Below are 22,739 nucleotides of genomic sequence, written 5' to 3'. Positions count from 1 at the left end.
CTTTTTTAATGTGGAGTGAAGAAATAGCTAATGGTTAGAGCAACAGAGTGAGAACCAGGAAAGCCAAGTTCAAAGGCTGCTGAAGTGCCTTCTGATCTTGGGCAAGTCATTTAACCCTACATTGCCTTGGGATCAAATTTAGATTGTCAGCCTTCTGAATGTAACTTGCTTTGAGTTATAATTCAAAAAGGTATGAGCTAAATCCTAATCTCCTCGCTTTGAATAAAGTCAGATTCCCATTCCATCACCCTAAAACAGCACAAAGATCTATTCAATATTACAAAGATTTTTTTGGTTTTCTTGCACATATCAGTTTTATAATTTTAATATTTACATTTTTATCAGTCTCTTTCTGCTCCTTTGAATTTACAACTCGGGGGAGGGAGGGGTAGTTATTAAGCTACATTAGGGCACTAAACTGCATTATTTGCCTCTTAAAATATGTTATAGGGCTATAAGCTGGTTTCAGTGCCCTAATCAGGGCTGACTCAAAGGGTTATGGCACCCTGAGCCAACTTCGATGGCGGTGCCGCCCCCCCCCCCCCCAAAAAAAAAAAATAAAAAACTTCAGCTTTCTCCCCATCTCTCTCAAGCAGGGCCGGTGTTAGGGGAGGGCAAACAAGGCAGCTGCCCTGGCCCCATAGCTCCAGAGGACCCCATGGTCCAAGTATCTATTCCCCTTGTCGGGCCATCTCCCTTCCTTCCCTTCAACTTCGCAGCACTTTTCAGAATCAAAGTTTTCTCTCTCAGAGTGGCCCTGACGCGGCAGTCATCCTCATTAGTTGCATGCAGTTGCCCCAAAGCTTCTCCTCTGATGCAACTTCCTGTTTCCGCCTGGGTGGATCGCATCAGAGGAGAAGCTTCAGGGCAGCTGTATGCAACTAATGAGGATGGCTGCTTAGGAACTTAGCAACTTGCTAAAGGATAAGGAGGCTGGAAAAGGCATGAGATGGGAAATGGGAAAGCTAGAGCATGAGAAAGTAAGAAGTAAAGTTGGTAAGTAGCTGAAAAATAAAAAGGACAAGGGTAAGATTTGCATGGTCAGAGAGGCAGAAAAGTTTAAAAAAAAAAAAAGGGGCAGGAAGAGCTAAAAAGGAAAGATCAGTATATCAAAGACAGCAGTAGTGATGGAATGAAACAAGACAGGAAAGAATAGTAAAGACATATGGACAGCAACCACTGGAAAGGGAATTATCAGAAGACACATACAAAATGGAATCAACTTGATGGAAAAACAAAATGTGCAGACAACAAAGGTAGAAAAAAGTGTTTTATTTTAAATGATTTATCTGAATATGTTAGCTTTGGGATATGTGCATCAAAGATATTTGTATTGTATTCAGTGGCTTACCAGACAGCTGAGGGGTGGGGGTGGACAATGGGCCTGAGCCCAAAGTGGGTGGGCACTAAATTTTCTTCCCACCATGCCTCCTACCAAATGCAAAATATGAAATACCTAAGTTGGTGGCAGTGGCATTGTAAGGGTGGGGGAGGTGGTCCACCCCAGGTGCTGTCTTTGTGGGAGTGCAGGCACCTGTCCTCATCTCCACCCCCAGCTCCTTTCCCGCCACGCATGCACGCCGCTTCCCTTTCCCTGTACCTTTGTAATGTTCCTGGTGCAAGCAGCAACCCTCAAGCTGCTGTTGTGCCAGCATCAGCTCTTCCTCTGATGTCACTTCCTGGACCCATGTCTATAAGCGGAGAAGTGATATGCACAAGTGTCCCATCCGTTTGTAATAGCACTTCCAATTCTAATACAGAAAACTGGGTCAAACTGAAAACAGTAGTTCCAAGATTCAATTAACTGATGGTCTCATACTACCGAGAGGCTGATTGAGCAGCACATATACACACTTTGGAAGATCCAGAGAAACTAAACTAAATCTTGAACTTGTATACCGAGTCATCCCTGATAAGCAAGGCTCAACTCGATTAACAATAGTTGTAGTTAATAGAAAAAATTGACCTCATGGAAACTTAACTGCTAGAAAATGCTGAAAGAGTAGTTTCCAGAATTTTTCAAAATATATTCTTATCTCCCACCCTTCCCATCCTTACCTATCAAATAATCAATACTTATATAATATATACCAATAAAGTTCCCCCCCCCCTCACAATTGAACTTGTAAATTTAAGGGAAAAGAAAATTTCATCTAATCAGTACAATACTTTGTTAATGGCTCCCAAACATCTTGAAATTTCTTGAAACTACCCCACTGTATTGCCAAAAATCTCTCCATTTTATATATATATGACATAAGGAATTCCACCAGAAATTATAATTATACTACCATTGATGATTATTAAGTGATATAGCTATTGTTAATTTGTTTGGACATTTTATCACACTTATTGTAAGTTTGAAAATGAATAAAGAATTTTTTAAAAAAATAATTTTTCAAAATACCTGAAGGGATAGACAAGATCTTATTTTGAGATGGTAGGCCATTCCAAATTGCTGTTAGTAAATAGGGGAAGGAATTAACAATTTTACTGATAGATCTGGCACCTTTTACAGTGGGGAAAGAAAGTTTAAATACATGGATAATTCTGCAACTTGAAGATGTCAAAGAATTTAAAGCTAAAGGGACCAACGAATCAAAGATACCATGTAAGATTTTAAAAACTATGCAGGCACATTTAAACTGAGCTCTTGGGGTCACACAATGGCAGCGCTCTGACCAGACATCTCCTGCTTGAGCTCCGCTCTTCTCCCTAACAACCCCTAAAATCACGCTTGTCAACAACATTTCCATTCTCAAACTGATATATAGACCACCTGGACTGTCTTCGTTCTTGATTGAGGGGGGTCCCTCGCAGCCTGCGTCAGCGCTTCGCAGCAGTTATGCCGATAAAGTCCTCATGGCCTGGTAAAGACAAGCCTGCAAAGCCTACCAGCATGGCGGCTCCCAGTCCGACACTGAATGGCACGCCCTCGCATGAGGAGAACATGCAGGTCTCCATCTGCCATCACTCCCAGCTGCTAGATGAGAAACTGTCCAAACTACACTCCGTCTTAGAGGAAGTAAAGGATAGTATCGCCAGGCATGCAGCGCACCTGCAACATGCGGAAGAGCGAATTTCAGCGCACGAGGACCGAGCGGAGATGGTGGACCAGCGTATTACCTCACTGGAGACCCAGATGAAAATGCCTGCGGAGCGGGCGGAAGATGTCGAAAATCGCAGCCGCCAAAAAAATCTAAGGCTAATAGGCTTACCAGAATTGGTCCGGGATGCGGAGCTGGGTGACTTAGTGGTGACTTGGCTGCCGCAGGCTCTGGGACTGACTCCTTCCCTGGGCCGTGCTTATATCTAAAGAGCTTGGGGTAAGGTTATGGATCTCTGGGATGATGCCTCTTGTTCCCATTGCCAGAATGCCATGGGTACCCTGGTCCACATGTTTTTGGAATGCCTTCATGTGGCCATCTGACTTCAGGTTCTCCCCTTCCTCGATGACTTGGTCGGGCGGCAGGTGCCTCAGAATTATGGCCTGTTGCTTTTGGGGGATCAGAGGGAGCTACTTCATGGGGGATTTGCTCTTCCACATAAGAAGTTTCTGTATACTGCACTCATGTTGGTGAAAAAGCTCTTGTTACAGCATTGGCTATAGCCGACACCTGCCTGTTACAGCATTGGCTATAGCCGACACCTGCCTCCTTTCAGCAGTGGATGCAGAAGATGACAGAGGTTGCTACTTTTGAGATACACACCTATCATTCAGCATTATCTAGCGATAAACACCTTTATGTTTCTTTGTGGAGGGCATTCAGGATAGCGTCTGTTTCCACTGTCCAGCTGTGATTCTGCTTTGCTGGATCTCGGGGGCTCGATGCTGTATGCCTACTCTCAAGCTGGTATGATTGGCATGTGTATGGTTGGTGTGTACATGGGGGTATGCCAGGGGTTTATTTGGTATGGTTAGTATGGTACGCATTGATAGATGTCTGTTGGAATGGTTGTTGGTGTGTTTGGGGGAAATGGGTTTACCTCTTCAAAAAATAGTTATTGCAGCCCTAGCTAGTTCTCCAGGAGGGTGATTGGTCCCTATTGTTGGAGGATATATGGTTCGCTACAGGATCTGCTGCTGTACCCTTATCTTCTGTGGGCATTGCATTTGTGGGTATGGTATTGCTGATCTATAGTGGTTGTTTATTGTTACCCTTCCTGGACTGATTGCATTGTTCTTGCATGATCTTGTCTTCTGCACATGTTTTCCTTCTGTTTCTTGTTGTGATTTTGGCTGCTTTATCAATAAAAATTATTATAAATAAATAAACTGAACTCTTAATCGAAAAGGAAGCCAAAGTAAACCCCTTAACAGAGGTGACAGGTTAAGGCAGACATGGGCAAACTATGGCCCGTTTAGTTTTTTAATCCGACCCGCCAATCATCCAAACCCCACCGACTGCGAGCCCTACATACCTCCCTCCAGACCAGCGTCGGGCCGGCAGCACTCTAAACAGGCTGGTTCGCAGCCTTCTCTCATCAGGGAATTCCCTCTACCGCATCACTGATAATGTCTTCAGTAACGCGGCACAGAGAAGGCAGCGAAGCAGTCTGTTTAGAGTGCTGCAGGCCCGACGCTGCTCTGGGGGGGTATGTAGGGCTCGTGTTCGGCGGGGTTTGGATGGGAGGGAAGGATGGAGGATCAGCAGGGGTTCGGCTACATGGCGGGGATGGGTGCTCAAGGATTCTGCTGCACAAGGGATGGGAGGGAGGGAAGAATAGAAGCTGGGCAAGGGTTCTGCTGCACAGGTGGATGGGAGGGTAGGTACGAGACTAGTGGGAGGCAGGAGTGGGGAAAGGCACTTTGAGTGGAGCATGGACGGGGACAGGTAGGGTCATGTGTCCTCTTTTTTTAGTTTACAAATATTGTAACCCTACCTGGGGGAGGAGTATTTTTTCAATGGGGGGGGGGAAGCTGAGAGGGTGAATCGGAAAATGGTGCTTGAGGAAGAAGAAGTGGGATAAGTGGATATGTGGACTTCACTTATGTATTGAGTTACCATATGGCTCGAGGAAGGATTGAGATATCTGGGTTTTACTTCCATTGTTTCAATCTGTCCTCCTTAATTCCATTACTTTCAATGTCTCAATCTGTCCATCTTTTTCTGGAGCCTTATGGTAACCCTAATTATGTAGGTCCTGGCCAATATTCAGCCAGGACCCATGTAAGTATCATATGCAGATCCAGTCTAATATTGGCTGGAACCAAGGTCCAGCAACCAGAGGCAGTTCAATCAGGCCCAGATAATCAATGCTGGTGCCTGCACATGGCCTGGCGTTGAATATCCAGTTCTAATTTAGCATTTAAAAAATGCTGACCACCACCAGCTGAATATTGACCAGCCAGTCTTTTTTAGGCAGGTAGGGGGGGGGGGGGGTGAGACACTGGAAACAATCCCAGAATTTAACACTAGCCAGAACCAATATTTCTAGATTAAGAAGACAGAATGATAAGGAGACCCCAAAGGAAGTGAGTGGGAGGACGTGAGATAAATATTTTCTGTGTTTGTTATACGAAGTCTCTGGAAGCTTTCCATACAGTAGGAGCTGTATATACGATGATGAGCTTCTTGATATGTAACCAAAGCTAAAGAATGCAACTTTACTTCAAGCTGAACCTTATGCTCCTGTCCATGTGCTGATAGAATGCAGGAGAGCACAGAGCATAAAAAAAAGAGGTCCATCGATATCAGCAAGTTTGTCAGCCAAGAGACGAGTGATGAAATATGCTAGTGCTTGAGCACTAAGGAAACCAGTGTTCATATCCTGCTTCTTTTGACACTTTTTGTAAATTTGAGACCAACATAAATGATAAGGCCTCTGGGCCAGGAACCTACTTCTTGCACTCAAAATGTAATTCACCTTGAACTCTGGGTTCTAAAGGTGAGAATCAAATCCAATCAAAGCCAAATAGTGGGATAATGTAATGTGTGACTAGAAATCAGAATGGCAGGGAGGTTAGCAAGGACAGTGGCTCTTCTGGAAGTTAAAAATAAATGCAGAAAAGCAAAAAAAATTGTTTGCTTCAGTATAGATATTTAATTTGTGAGCCAAACACTACTGTATATACTTATATACAGGATACAAAATTTGTGGCAATTTTTAAAGCAAATGTCAGGGGAGGGGGAGCAAGTCACTTAATCCCCCCATTGCCCCAGGTACATTAGAAAGATTGTGAGCCCACCGGGACAGACAGGGAAAACTGCTTGAGTACCTGAGTAAATGCATGTAAACCGTTCCGAGCTCTCCTGGGAGAATGGTATAGAAAATTGGATAAATTAAACAAAATAAAGTCTAACAACAGGTCTAGCATTTCCTTTCCCTTTCCTACCCAGCCACACCAATTTCATGCTCCCATGATGCATTTCCTGGCAGGCAGAGGGTGGGATGCAGCAGTGCGTTGTAGTGCAGGCCTGTACAGGAAAGCCCTGCACCAGTGCAGAAACAGCTTTAGAGTGGGAAAGATGGATGCTGCCTGTGGGACCAGGAGTGATCATAGGAGATGAGATATTGGACTCCCCCCCCCCCCAAAGGGGATAGGGAGGGGAAGGGGAAATACTGATCACACAACTTATATATACAAGTCATCAAATAGGGATGAAAATTAGGATATGACTTATAAAGATATATGTGCTAGGATCTATGGTATTTTGGGACCATCAGCCCTCCAACAAAGTGGTGGATATACAAAATGATACCCTATAACTAAATTGTAATCAATCATCAAAACTAAAAATTAGACCCTTTTTGGTACCTTGTGATTAATAAGTTACATAAACAGGCACAGACTTCCCATTACAAGAATCCATGCCAGGTTTTAGCATAGACAAATAGCTTCTGCACTATTTTTCAGACACTTCAGGAAGAGAAACAATTAGATATCAGAAGGGCAGATTCAGGTCAAGCAGCCAAAGTGTGAGCTGGATACCAGAGCTGGACATTGGCCATTTGGCCTTTATCTGCCATCATGTTTCTATGGATAGGCACATGGGATCTCTCGAAGAGAGAAAGAGATAATGGTTATTGCGGATGGGCAGACTAGATGGACCATTTGACCTTTATCTGCCATCACGTTTCTATGTTACATGAAATTGCACCATAAATTCCAGTGTGCCCAACATCATACTCGCTCATTGATCATTTTTAGGGATGTGTTGCCATTTTACAATGACAACACACATACAAAGAAGAATAAAGTTGTAAAGAAAAAAAAAAGGCCACACTTAAAACAAACAAAACAAAAAGAGTCATATTCAAAAGGGTGTTCCTGTCTGGTTAAACACCACTAAGCTGGATGATCACCAGTATTCAGTGGCCCTTAAATGGGTTGTGTCACTGAACATTATCTGTGACCAGCTCAGCACTATCCAGTGAGTAATGGGGAGGTCCAGAGGCAAAGGTGGAGTCAGGGAAGTCATTTTGTTGAGCCAACCACTAGGGGCAGGAGCGAGTGGGATTTGCTCCTCCTCCATCACACCAGGGAACTTAGATAGACCTGGTGGGGGGGTATTGTGACTAGGAGAGATAGTTGGGAGGTATGTCTCTCCTTGCCAGGAGGAGGGGGGAATCAGTTCATGGGGGTTATTCCAGAAGGGTGGAAGGGGGCTCAGAACGGGGATTGGAAGAGAGCAGGCAGCCTCAAGCTTTCCCTACCGCTACCCACAGTTTAATCAGACACTGACTAATATTCAGGTTAATATTCAGACCAGTGTCTGGTTAACCTCAATGCATATAATTAGGACAGGCTTTTCTCTCTCCTAATTTTATATGGTAACCTAGCCAATTAGAGGACTGAATATCATTGCTAACTAGAGAATGACACGGGGATAAATTTGACCATGTCCCCATAGGAATTCAATTTCCCCATCTCCATGAGTTTTGTCACTGTTCATGTCCTTGCCCCATTCCTGTAAGCTCTGACTTAACCATACAAGCCTCGAACCTGTAAACTGTATATTATGTATATTGGTATTAGACCCTTAGTATGTGTCGAGTTAGGATTAAAACTTGTATCATAAAACATGTACTATAATTATGGCAAATCACAACCTGTTAACTGTATATTATGTATGTTTAACCTGTAAGCCGTTCCAAGCTCTTTGGGGAGAATGGGACAGAAAACAAATTAAATAAATAAAGCAAAATGCAGATTTCACAGTTGCACTGACAGTGTCACACTGAGCAATGCAACTGAGCCAAAGATGGGAGACCCAGAGTCTCCATCCCAAAGAAATTTCAAATTTCTTGGTTTGAATAGCCAATGTTTGGTGTTCACATTGAATGCAATTAGAGTTATAATATTTCCACTTTGTGATACCGCATTCAGGCTCTATGCGATACTTGCTGCACTCTCTGTTTCTAGAATCAAATCAATATCACCTATTACTGGAAGCAGCTGTGGTTTTGCCGTTTTGCCTCCAGATAATGTGTGTCTTCCTCATTGTGTATTCATGTCCATCTGTTGTTTATATATGCAACTATCATAATATTAAGCCTATACACAAAGCTAGTTTGCATATGTTGGTTATTACTAGTTTATTCAACTTCCAACAATGTCAAGACCGGAGATAAATGTACTATTACAGAACTTCATCCCTTTCCACCCCTCCCCCCCAAAATAACCCATCAGCATTTTATAATGTCATGAGATGAAAAGGGCAATCTTGGCAAGCTGATCCATTAATGGGTTTCATAACATCAGTAACAAGCAATATTAATCAAAAACTGATCAAATTATTGAGAAAGTTTAGGTGTCAGTTAGTTCCATGGTCAGATCATTCCCTGATTTTGTTGCAATTGTGAACTTATCGACCAGTGTGTCGTTTTAAGAAGTGGGTACTTATGAGTCATGGGAGGGCTGAATCAGGGAACAATTTGGTAACATGGTAAAATTAAAAGCATGACAATTTGGTAGAGAAGAGGAGGACAGAGTTTTAGGAAGAAATCTGGAACAAGTTTGTTGCTACAGCTGATCAATTGGTGCTAGCCAAGGAAATTCTATTGAGTTCAGATGACCCTGGCTTCACCCAGGTTTAAGAGTGCTTAAAAGATAGGGAGGGAGTTGAAAAGGAGTTATAAGGAACAGCATACTTGGGAGGCTTTGGGTAGGGGTAGGGAGCAGTTGAATTGTGAGGGTAACGAACACTCAAGATTTGTTTGGCTTATTGAGAAAGTTTAATCTTCATCTGGATTGAATTTAGATGCGAGGTTGGGACTCACGGCAGAACAAGTAATCCAGTTCTTTGTTAAGAAGATTGATATTAGAGGACAGATAGAGTCAAGTACAGTGCGAGTTGGTGGCTCTGTTGCTTTTAACTCATCATGAATGCATTGTTGTTTCAGAGGTTGGTTTCAGCCCCCTTAAATCAGGCTGTGGATCAACCGATTATTAAAGGTACTGAACTGGACCACTGTAGCTTTGTCCGTTTTCGATTCCTCTTTGTGACAAAGTTTATTTTAAAAATTCATCTTTAGGCAGCTGTTAGAATTTCAGGAAGACAATCCAAGTTCAGAGAGGCCATGGAACAGAAAGCATGCTGGCTTCCTTCCTCAGTGATATTCAGCTTAGTTGAGATCATGCAAAGGATGTATGTCTAGGTTGTTGGGTTTATTTTAAAGATTTGTCTGCAGCTTTCAACATGGTTAACCATTTGTTGTTACTATGAAGACTAGTTAAGTGTAATCAGGAGACAGTATGTTCCTGGCTGTTATCTTTAGGGAGAGGCGGGTATCTGACCCAGTAACACTGAACTGTGGCTTGCCATAAGACTTGATGCTATCACCACTGCCATTCAACAAAACATATAAAAGATTTAAGACGTGGCATATATAAAAATAAATATGAAAATATCAACAAACATAAAATTAAATGCATCATCTAACTACAAATGAAATGGATCAACCACATTTGCAGCTTACATACAATGAAACAAAACAATGATACCACATCACTTCCAAATACTTGTTTGAATAAATATGTTTTCAATATGAATACATCATAATTCTACAAAATAGCTCCCACCCTCCCTTTTACTAAACTGCACTAGCAGTTTATAGCGCACGGAGCCACAGGCAGTAACTTCATACTGGACTTCAGTTTGTATGGAGAAAATTCAGCTGGACGACCTTCTGCCATCAAGGTCACACAGTCCTTCAATGATGTGAGAACAATCTACCACTTCCCTCCCCTCGCTTGGTCCAAAGGAAAGCTCTCTTCGAGACCACCTTCAAGCTCCTGGGTCCAAAGATCTGGAACAGTCTCCCAAACAGCTTATGCCAACTTTTCAGTTCAGAAAGGCACTGAAAACACATCTATCCTCTCTACTGCACTGACCCATTCTAATGCATTAAAACTTCTATGCCCTTGTATCATTTCTAAAATTCTATAAGCCGCAATGATTCCTAGCTGATACTTACAGGATTCAAGAATCAATATGGTATGGTATTCAGTGTTAACAGCCATACTCCAAGCATACAAAACTTTTTAAAAGGTACACCTGGTGGGTGGGGGCTTGAAAGGCCAAGATAGAAGGGAAATGCTAGTTCGCCAGCTGGGGAGGAAACAGAAAACAGAGATACAGGGCCATTAAGCTGGGGGTGGGAGAACAAATGCCCACTGGGAGAGGGAGAGGGAAGAAATATTAAGGGGGACGAGAGATACTGGACCATTTGGAAGGGGAAGAAGAAGGAGACATGCAGGACCATTTGGGAGGGAGGAGGAAGAAAACACACTGGACCATTAGGCAGGGAAGGGAAGGGAGAAAGAGTTATGCTGAACCATTGGAAATGAAGGGAGAAAGTAATAAGTTGGACCATTAGGGAAGGGAGATGAAGATGAAGATGAACCATTGGGGAGAGAAAGGAAAGGGGAAGGAGATATGCTGGACCATTAGGGAGGTAAAGGAAATGAGGAGATGCTGGACCACTGAGAAGGAACTGGGCTGGAAAGGGGGATTGTTGAAAGAATATTCCAGAACAGGGCAGGAGAAAAGCTGAGAAAAACAGAAGAGAAAATATTTGGGTGACTAAAAGGATTAAAGCTGGGAAAATATGAATAAAATATTTGAGGGGTGGGGTAAAAGATGTGAAAAAAAGAAAACAATATTCAGGGGGCTGGAGGAACAAAAGCTGGCAAAAGAGAAAATATTTGGGGGCAGAGGAGTGGGGCAGAGGCACAAAAATAAAAGTTGGCCCAGCGCACCACAACCTCTTGAGACAGCCTTACTACCAGATCAACTACAGTTTGAAATCAATACTTGGGGCTCCTTTTGCGAAGCTGCATTAGCGGCTTTAGTGCGCGTGACTTGTAATCATGCACTAACCCCTGCGCTAGCCGAAAAAATACCACCTGCTCAAGAGGAGGCGGTAGTAGCTAGTGAGGACGGCGGTTTAGTGTGCGCTATTACACGTGTTAAACCGCTAACGTGCCTCCATAAAAGGAGCCCTTAATTTTTAGAAAGAAATTAAGAATGAGGTTTAGTAGTCACATTATTGGTTAGGTGAGTAAAGTGGAGCCAGCTATGGCAAGGGGGGGTATGAGAGGGTGGATTATGATAAAGGATTAGGGATGAGGTTTTGGGAGGAAGGGAACAGGAATACTGTGACATAGTAGATGACAGCAGATAAAGACCCGAATGGTCCATCCAGTCTGCCCAACCTGATTCAATTTAAATTTTTTAATTTTTTTTCTTAGCTATTTCTGGGCAAGAATCCAAAGCTCTACCCGGTACTGTGCTTGGGTTCCAACTGCCGAAATCTCCGTCAAAACTTACTCCAGCCCATCTACACCCTCCCAGCCACCGAAGCCCTCCCCAGCCCATCCCCCACCAAACGGCCATATATATTTTATTAAATTGTAACTTGCTTCAAATAATTTGCTGAGGTATGTCTCAAGTTTTAAAAATAAATAAAAGAGAGAACAGAGAACAATTTCACAACTCTGACAATCATTAACATTGGGTCAGATAGAATACAGAAGTACTCCTAGTAACCCCAGCCAAGAGATTAAGTGGATGTATGTATTATAAAGATCCATAAATGAGGGGGCCAGAAACAGACAGACTTGCTTTATCAGGAGATTGTTTACATCAGCAGCCTAGAGCTGTTCATCCCCTCTTTGTCCTCTTAAAGGTACAGGAATTGCAGGCAACCAATGTAGGAATGGGAGATATGAGATCACGAGATCCTGTGCCTTTAAGAAAGCAACCTCAGAGGGGACATACTACTGTTGTAATTTGTTTATATCAGTAAAGGTAGGAGGGTTTGCAGTCATACTAGCTGGAGTCTGGAGTAGCACAGGCTGCAGCAATAAAGGCCCCGATTCACAGGTTTCGCATCGATCGCCGCTAACCGACCTGATTCACTAAACGGCCCACCTCATGTTTTCCCTCTCCGCCCATTTTCCGATCCGGCCATGCAAATTTGTAAAACCCCATGCAAAATAGCCAAGTGATTGATTCACTAACGTTTGCTTGGCTATTTTGCATCAGATTTTACGATCCTAAAACCCGACTTCTGTAGACCTGTCGGTAACTGTAACCGACAGGTCTGCCTGGGTTTTTTTCCTTTTTTTTTTAATGGCACTGATATTACACATGCAAAATATCTGCCCAATTTTTAAAAAATGAAAAAAGCACCCCCTCACTCCCCGAACCAAAAAAAAAATGACAGGAGGGATGCCCACTCCCATCTGCCGTTGCCTCCCCCCCCTGGCAGTTCGGTTAGGTTGGGTCCCTCCTCCCCCCTCCCGACAATGCCGTCCCTGTCCCCTTCCCCCTCACTGTACCTTTAAGTGGGGAGCAGGAAGGATGCTCAGTCCCTCCTGCTCCTCCGCCATCTGCATCAGCAATGCGGGCCTTAGGCCCCGCCCCGGTGCATCATGTGAAGTTCAAATTGGGAATACTCTGTTATAAAATCTTATATGGTCAAGCACCTGAGTACCTGTTAGAACTATTTACTTTATTCGCAACATACATTTCACTGCGTAATATTGCTGTATTTGTTTTCCCCCGGTTTGAGGTTGTTTGTATAAGAAGTTCCAGTAACGTTTAATTGCTTTCCAGGCAGCCAGCTGGGATAGGGAGTTACGTTCTTTATTTGGCAGGTCCTGTTCTTATATGCATTAAAGAAAGTTACTGAAATCAGTCTTGTTTGTAAAATGGTTAGAGAATTGAATTAATTGATGTCTACTTTGTAGTTCACTGGGAATGCCCAGTTTTCTATTTTTGTGAACCACATCGATCCACGAGGTTTTGCAGTCTAGAAATGTAATGTAATGTCATGAATCAATCGCTGTTTGAAAATCAGCCAGAGAATCGGCCAACAGCTATTGAGTCGCTATCTTTAGTGAATCTGGGCCAAAGTTAGGTTAGGAAGGAGAAGGTGAGAGAGACTGAGAGGAGACAAGTTTCCTCATGCTCAGGCCAATTTTTAGTCACAATCTGTCCCTGAACAGAAATTAGATACCTCTAGATATACAAAAGTGTAATCAGTCACATTGGAGCCACAATCCAACACAGAAAAGGCAGTTCCAATTTCCTTGACACTGATGTTTGGTTTGAAATCCAATGTGTGTCCTTAGGGATTATATCCCACAGGCAGTAACTTCTGACTGGACTTCAGTTTGTAATTAGCAAGAAGAATCAGGGAGAGGGGAAAGAGCTACATGACTCCATAATTTATATTCCTGTTATTGTTTCAAACATTGTTGCAATACAGAAGAAAGTGACAATGCTGGCAGTAATTACACAGTACGTATTCTGCTTAGGGAAAAACATGGCAGAGGCAGGAATGCTCCAATTGTTTTTGAAGAAGATCCTTGGGATTGTGTACCCACAATATGCACAGTAATAATAATAATTATGCATAATATATGCATAATAGTACAGCAAAGAAGCACAACAAGGCATGTTATTATTGCCCTGCAATTACTCACTGGAGACATTCAAAGAGGCAGAAGGCCAAATGCAAAATATCTTCAGTTATCTACCAAGTGCTAAATGTGAGACTTGTAATGCAGCTTCATTGTTAATCTAGGATATGAATCTCGGTGGTCTTTTCGCTGTTGGTTTTGTTACTTAAAATCTGCAAAAGGCAGTCCGCAAAGAAAAGTCTAGATACAGCCAACTGCAGTTTTTGCTGTACACGTGTAGTAGACATATTGACCCAGGGAGAACTGGATCCTTTGGTGGCTGCATTATCTTTCATGAGCTAGTTATAAGAATTATCCCAAAGATATCACTGCACATGCCAGTGGCATAGCCAGACTGGTTATTTTGGGTGGACCTTCAAACCCACCCACCACCCACCCCCCTTGTCTTGCATCTAAGAGACGGCTGAGGGGAGATAGGATTAAAGTCTACAAAATCCTGAGTGGAGTAGAACAGGGATATGAGGATCGATTTTCACTCCGTCAAAATTTACAGAGACTAGAGGACACTTGAAGTAGTGTCAGGGAAATACAGTGGAGCCTCTGTTTGCGAGTAACCTGGTTTGTGAGTGTTTTGCAAGACGAGCAAAATACTCAGCAAACTTTTGACTCGCAAACCGAGCACTGCCCTGATAAACGAGCCACTTCGGGGGATTCCTCTTCCGTCTTCCGGCCAGCCTTCCACATTGGGTGCCTTCTGCAGGTTGGAGGACCTCTGTCTCGGCCTGCGCAGCCAGGTGCTGTCCCACCTGTGCATTGCATGCGACGCGCACAGCGTCAATCATCGGCGTTGTGCGTGTCATGCACGACGTGTGGGTGGGGCGGCGATCGGCTGCGTGAGCTCGGGTGGTGGCTCTCCAGCATGCGAGGGGCATCCAACGTGGAGGGCTGGCCAGCGGATGGAGGAGGCATCCCTTTGAAGGCACTGCGGGGTTCTCCGGCGGCTGGCGGACATTACACGCGCCCCCCTCCCCCCGAAGCACCACTGTCGGGTTCTTCTTCCGATGATGGACGGAGGAGACGGCGCTGTAGCACCCGGCCCCGACAGGTACAGACCCCGGGTTCTGGAACCAATCGTTGCTGTTGCCACTATTGTCTATGGGGAACTTGGCTTTGATAAACGAGCATTTTGGATTATGAGCATGCTCCTGGAACGGATTATGCTCGTAATCCAAGGTACCACTGTACTTTTAAAACCAATAGGAGGAAATATTTTTTCACTCAGAGAATAGTTCTGCTTTTTTTTTTTTTTTTTACTTTTATTCTTATTCAAAATTTTTATTATCATAACATGCACAAACTTGAAGAAGATTTGAAAATAATATCCAAGAAGGTAAACATAATTGATTTAACATCAAACAATAGATTAATTAAATATTTATTTAGTCCACATATTGTTATTGGATCCAAGAACAAAGAAAATAAAGAAACAAATGCTTAAACCTATTTAGACAGAATCAGGGACGTAGTTAACCCCCAGACAGCCGGTTCGCTACACTGTGGCTGGTACAATGGAACCAATAATGACTCCACCTCCTTCTCTGGCTGTAATAAATTCACATAATTATTTCGGATCAAAAAAAATAAGAAATTCTTCCCCTCTAAAGAAATACATTTTACAAGAAATTTTAAAAGAAACTGAGCACCCAGAGCCAAAACTCTGGGTCTATAACTAAGAAACTCCTTTCTTCTTTTTTGTGTATCTTTAGACAGATCAGGAAAAACACGTATAGTGGAACAGAAAAACTTATCATTCAAGTGCCTAAAGTATGTTCATAGGATTAAATCCCTATCAAACTCTAGGGCAAAAGTCACAATAAGAGTAGTTCTTTCTGTTATTATTTCAAGCGAGCCCTCCCCAAAATTTGTCAAATTTAAGGGCTCCTTTCACTAAGGTGCGCTAGCGTTTTTAGCACGCGTTGAAGATTAGCACGCGCTAAACCCCCGGCGCTACACAAAAAATACTAATGCCTATGGAGGCGTTAGCGTGTAGCATGCGGGGCAATGTAGCGCAGCTTAGTGAAAGGAGCCCTAAATCACTCTTTTGTTGTTCTATTTCTCGTCCAGGAGTAGAGACAAGCTGGTTTTCCTCACTCACAGATAAATACTGAGCCCTAATTATTGGAGGCAGATTTTCCTCAGGGATTAACAGAATTTCTTTTAAATACATCCGCATGTTTATGTTTATTCAGATTTGATATACCGCTGAATCTTACTCAGAGTTCTCAGCGGTTTACATAAACACTTAATATTAAAAATAAAAAAGGAACGCCAGTTAAAATGGTGTCAGGTCAAAAGCGTGCCGGGACAAAGGCACGCGCAGACAACTGAGCACAACGCGGAGGTGCGCGCCAAAGAAAATGACTGTTTTAAAGGGCTCTGATGGGGTGTGTGGGGGGGAACCCCCCCACTTTACTTTATACAGATCGCGCCGCGTTGTGGGGGCGTTGTGGGGGGTTTGGGAGGTTGTAACCACCCACATTTTACTGAAAAAACAGGGAAACAGTTAAGTTTCCAGTATAATGAGGGCGGTTACAACCCCCTAAACACCCCCACAACACCGCCCCGATCTGTATTAAGTAAAGTGGGGGGGGGTTCCCCAACAAAACCTCCCATCAGAGCCCCTAAAAACACTCTTTTTCTTCGGCGCGCGCTTCCATCTTGCGCTCAGTTGTCGGCGCGCGCCTTTGTCTTCGGCGGTTTTGTCTATGAACCGTTAAAATAGGAAAGCCCACAGAGAACAACAAAAAATACAAATTTCAATCATCAAAATTTAACATACAAAATACGGAATACATTGTGGGGGTTTTTTTTCAAGATGATCTGCTGAAAGCCTTCAATAGATATGATCCAATAGATATGATTCATCTGCCCCAAAAGCTTGCTGAAAAAAAATTTGTTTTAAGAAGTGTTTTAAATGCCTTAATGTTAATCTCTGGAGGTTGTGGTAAGAGTGGATAGCATAGCTGGTTTTAAGAAAGGTTTAGACCATTTCCTGGAGGAAAAGTTCATAGTCTGTTATTGAAAAAGGCATGGGGGAAGCCATTGCTTGCCCTGGATCAGTAGCATGGAATGTTGCTAGTCTTTGGGTTTCAGCCAGGTACTAGGGACCTGGATTGGCCACCGTGAGAATGGGCTTGATGGACCATTAATCTGACCTAGTAAGGCTATTCTTATGTTCTCCTCCGCTCCCACCTGTGTACCTCATGAGAAGCTGCAGAAATGCACATCTGCTGCCTGCGCTGATCTCTGCAGGTTTCCCTCTGCTGCACCCTGCCAGAAGAAACAGGAAATGACATCAGCCAGGGCAGGACACAGCAGAGGGAAGCCTGCAGAGACCAGCGCAGGCAGCAGATGTGCATTTCTGTTGCTGCTTTTGTATCTGAGGTAGATAAGGAGGGAGTTTTCAGGCCGTGGAATGATCCAGGAAAAGAAGAGAGGAAGTGAGGGGACTAAGGTGGCCACACCAGAAGTGTGTTGAAGGGTCAGTCAAGGTGGGCCTGAGCCAAGAATGAATGGACCTTTGCCCACCTAGGTCTACCTGTAGCTACACCACTGGCATATACTCTCTCGAGCTCTGGGAAAATACTTAAGAGTACTTGATAGAAAAAAAGTGTACATCGCCCTGACCTTCTCCAGGGTATGCCAATAAGCAAACTGTTATTCAGAGGACCTATGTGGTCAGTTCCAAAGGTCATGTACAGGCAAAAAAAGACCAGCACATGGTTTTAATTTAATGAGCATTAGCATCAATGGTTATGGCTTCTACATTAATGTTTCACATCTCTAGATAAATCTTATGCCAGTTCTGCAAATCATAACCCAGGCAGCAAATAATCTATGCAGCACAGGACCATGAAGAACCTTCAGGGTAACATCTTAAAGAAGAAGTTTCAAAATAACAGATTGGGAGTAAAAGTTTTAATTTAGAAAAGGTTACGATTTGCCACTGGCTACATATATTTTGGGAAATACTGGGCTTTGCAGAGAAATTAGAACTTTTAAAATTCATGAGAGATTCACAGTGTTATCACTAGGTTAACCATGTTACTAATGGTTCAGGCTCTCAGTTAACAAGATCATGTCCTTTCAAAATTTCTCTTTATATGATGAAGGAGCTCTTCTACATACCATAACCACAAAGATCAGACTGAAGTGAATTTGAAGGAGGTATAAACACAGAGGAAAACAAATTCCACCTGGACTTGGGAACAAAGGTTCAAGACAGTGCAGGCCCAAAAGAAACTAGTTATAATTGAGATGGATGCTCAAAGGAGGAATAACAAGCTACCAGATAACAGACCCCCTAAATCTGCCACACACTGAATTACATCTCTATGTCCACAAATTTAAGTGCATTAGAACGGAGGCTCTTTGGGACAGGGAACCCCTCCTTACCTACAGTAACTGTACAGCTTGAATTAAGGACTGACTAAGGGCTCCTTTTACTAAGCTGAGCTGGCGTTAGTTTTTGTCGCGTAGGACAGGGTTGGCGTGCGCAGCAATGTAGCACATGCTAAAAACGCTAGCGCACCTTAGTAAAAAGAGCCCTATATCTCTGCTTTATATCTAATCTAGCGATTTTTTTTATACCGATTTATCTCAACAGGAGGGCTCGACTCGGTTAACAAAATATTAGTAAAGTTATACAGGAGTTTGAAGGTCCACCCAAAATAACCAGTCTGGCTATGCCACTGGCATGTGCAGTGATATCTTTGGGATAATTCTTATAACTAGCTCATGAAAGATAATGCAGCCACCAAAGGATCCAGTTCTCCCTGGGTCAATATGTCTACTACACGTGTACAGCAAAAACTGCAGTTGGCTGTATCTAGACTTTTCTTTGCGGACTGCCTTTTGCAGATTTTAAGTAACAAAACCAACAGCGAAAAGACCACCGAGATTCATATCCTAGATTAACAATGAAGCTGCATTACAAGTCTCACATTTAGCACTTGGTAGATAACTGAAGATATTTTGCATTTGGCCTTCTGCCTCTTTGAATGTCTCCAGTGAGTAATTGCAGGGCAATAATAACATGCCTTGTTGTGCTTCTTTGCTGTACTATTATGCATATATTATGCATAATTATTATTATTACTGTGCATATTGTGGGTACACAATCCCAAGGATCTTCTTCAAAAACAATGAAACAATGAGCAGAAACTATGGGATCCTTTTACTAAGGCGCGCTAAATGCTAATGCGTGTCAACGTCTCCAGAGGATATAATGGATGCGTTAGCATGCATTAGCATTTAGCGCGTATTATGACACACTAGTGCACTTTAGTAAAAGGACCCCTATATCTTTTAGGCCAGAATTGTATCTTTTATGATTGAAAAAGAAGGATTGTTAGAAAATTTTTGAAATAAATATGTCTTCAGTACTTTACGAAAAGTGGGTAGATGAGAGAGAACTCCAATTATAGAAGGAACTTCCAAATTTTTACAAATAGAAAAGAAAATGATCGACAAAAATTGGCCATAGTTTTTATTCCTTTAACAGTGGGAAAGCCAAGTTTATATTTCCGAGAGCTCCTAGAATTAGAGATTTCTTGTGAATTAAATGAGACAGGAACCAATGGAGAAAAAAATACCCTATAGGATTTTGAAAATGACAGTTGCACATTTACATTGGATCCTCCAGTAAATAGGAAGCCAGTGAAGAGATCTTAATAAAGGGGTGACATGATCATATTTATGTTTATGTATATCAGTTTAGCTGCCGTATTCTGGATAAGTTGCAGCCTCCTCAAATTATATTTACTTAAACACGCATAAAGCGAATTGCCATAGTCCAACTGCGATAAAACAATGGCCTGAACCAAAACTGCAAAATGTTGCTGGAAAAAAAAAAAAAAGACATACTCTTCTAAGCATACTTAAACTAAAAAAGTTTTGATTAGATGAGAGTGAAGAATCCAGAATAAAACCCAGAATTCTAGATGAAAAATCAATTTTCAGTGAGTCACCAGAGGCTAACAAAATTGAGCTAGGCAGCTGCTCAAGTTTAGGCCCAAACCACAACAATTTTGTCTCAGTAGTATTCAATTTCATGCACACTGAAAATGCCCAATCTTGGATTCTCAAGATGCAGGAATTAATGTCCGATTTCAAACTATTCAGAGAAGGATCGACTTCCAACAAAATAAAAATATCATCTTCATAAGTATAAATTGTTTCGATTGGAAATAGTTTCAAAGATTGCAAAGTAGTCATATAAATGTTAAACAAATATATTTTGTTCAGTGCTAGATACACTGTCCTATCTATAGGTGCCTTTAATAGAATTTCCCCCTATGTTCCTATCTGGTTTGTTCTCAGCAGGATCTTATGCAAGTGGTATGGATGCCCTTCTAAGTACCACAGCAGATTTACACAGTTGACTTGAGTAAAAGGAACTTCCAAGTACACTTTTATAAGTTGACTAGCTGATGCCCCGGCGTTGCACGGGTATTTAATTATAGCAATAACACTGTAAATGGATTCAAATAAAGATACTTTATAGTGGTGAAAGAAATTATTTTTTTACAGCTTTATAAAAAGTACAATATTCAAATAATAATGTGAAATATTTGACAAAATGAATACAATACAACTAACACAAAACTTGATTATAAACAACATTTTTAGTTTCACCTCCAGGAGCAAGAACATATACATTCTTGGGTGAACCCACCCTTGAGCAAGCAACATAGAGTTGTCCATGGGAAAAACAGGGGGATCTTAAATCCACTCCACAGTATGTAATAGTCTGTCCATGTGATTTGTTGATTGTGATAGAGAATGCAAGTCTCACTAGAATTTGCAATCTCTTAAACTGAAAAGGAAGATCTGTTGGAATAAGTGGTATCCGCGGGATAAATACGGTTTCACCTTGTCCCTTTCCGGTTAAGATAGTTGCTTCAATTACATTGGACAGTAACCTCTTTACACAAAGCCTTGTGCCATTGCAAAGTTTTGGTGGGTCAAGGTTGCTAAGTAAAATAACTGGAGATCCCACAGTTTTTTACATTTTTTCCATTGACATGAATGGGTGAAATATGATTTTATGTTTGTAGCTCCGCCCACATGTGCAGGTGGGCCGCGAGACCCCCAGAACATATCACCCCAGGTAGTGAGGGATCTGCATATCAAGTTTCATTCAAATCGGTCCCACAGCTTTTTACATTTTTTCCATTGACTTGAATGGGTGAAATCTGATTTTCTGTTTGTAGCTCCGCCCATGTGTGCAGGTGGGCCGCGAGACCCCCAGAACATATCAACACAGGTAGTGAGGGATCTGCATATCAAGTTTCGTTCAAATCGGTCCCACAGCTTTTTACATTTTTTCCATTGACTTGAATGGGTGAAATCAGATTTTCTGTTTGTAGCTCCGCCCACGTGTGCAGGTGGGCCGCGAGACCCCCAGAACATATCACCCCAGGTAGTGAGGGATCTGCATACCAATTTGCGTTCAAATCAGTCCCACAGCTTTTTACATTTTTTCCATTGACTTGAATGGGTGAAATCTGATTTTCTGTTTGTAGCTCCGCCCACATGTGCAGGTGGGCTGCGAGACCCCCAGAACATATCACCCCAGGTAGTGAGGGATCTGCATACCAAGTTTCATTCAAATCGGGCAAGCCATTTTTGCGTTGGCAGCTTTTTACATTTTTTCCATTGACATGAATGGGTGAAATCTGATTTTCTGTTTGTAGCTCCGCCCACATGTGCAGGTGGGCCGCGAGACCCCCCAGAACATATCACCCCAGGTAGTGAGGGATCTGCATACCAAGTTTCGTTCAAATCGGGCAAGCCGTTTTTGCATTGGCAGCTTTTTACATTTTTCCCATTGACATGAATGGGTGAAATCTGATTTTCTGTTTGTAGCTCCGCCCACGTGTGCAGGTGGGCCACGAGACCCCCAGAACATATCATCCCAGGTAGTGAGGGATCTGCATACCAAGTTTCGTTCAAATCGGTCAAGCCGTTTTTGCGTGATCGTAGCACATACACACATACACACATACATACCTCCGATTTTATATATATAGATTGCATTACACCCTAAGAATTCCAAAAAGAGGCTCTTTTTGGGACACCGTAAATATTAAGAAGAGCATTAGCAATAAATCTGAGAGAAAGAGATACTACTCAGTATACCCTGGCTTATGAAGAGTAGAGTTGTTATTGAGCATGCAACACAAATCCATTTGGAAATATTTTCCTAGAGCTGTGTTTGTCAAAATTTTCCCAAGCCCACCAGTTTTGCGGCGAGAGCCCTGGGTTTCCAATAACTAAACCAATGAGCATTTTGAATACTTAACCAAGGGCCCCTTTTACAAAACCGCAGTGAAGATGCTGCCGCAGTAAAGGCACTGAAGCCCATTCAATTCCTATAGATTTCTGTGCATGTCCCATAGCAGCATTGTCCCCCGTGGCTTTGTAAAAGGTGCCCTAAGTTAACAAAGCCCCTGATATTCAAACTTAAGAACAGAACACACAAGCTCAATCACTGCTACCAATAGTTGAATGTTATGATAAAGCTTCAGGTTTCATTCTCCTCACATACATCTGTGTAATATAATCTGAAATGATTTACAACATTGCACAACCCAAGTACACATTAGAGAATGTCACAGGGACAAATTTGTCCCCGTCGGATGTCAATATCCCTGTCCCATCCCCATGAGTTCTCTCCCTGTCCTATTCCTACAAGCTCTGCCTTAAGCACACAAGCATTGAACACTTTTGATTTTAAAGTGTTCAAGGCTTGTGCAGATGAGAACAGAACTTGCAGGAATGGGACATTAACAAAGCTCAC

General features: G+C 42.5%; 1 protein-coding gene across 20 annotated transcripts in view; it reads right to left on the bottom strand.

Moving 5' to 3' along the window:
• Positions 1 to 22,739, bottom strand: part of DAB2IP (DAB2 interacting protein) — an 898,952-nt gene that overhangs the window by 648,191 nt on the left and 228,022 nt on the right. The gene's annotated exons all lie outside the window — the stretch shown is intronic.

Source organism: Geotrypetes seraphini, chromosome 10 (assembly GCF_902459505.1).
Source record: "Geotrypetes seraphini chromosome 10, aGeoSer1.1, whole genome shotgun sequence".
Lineage (NCBI taxonomy): Eukaryota > Metazoa > Chordata > Amphibia > Gymnophiona > Dermophiidae > Geotrypetes > Geotrypetes seraphini.
Note: the sequence above shows the minus strand (reverse complement) of the source record. Positions and strands in the feature narration are given on the sequence as shown.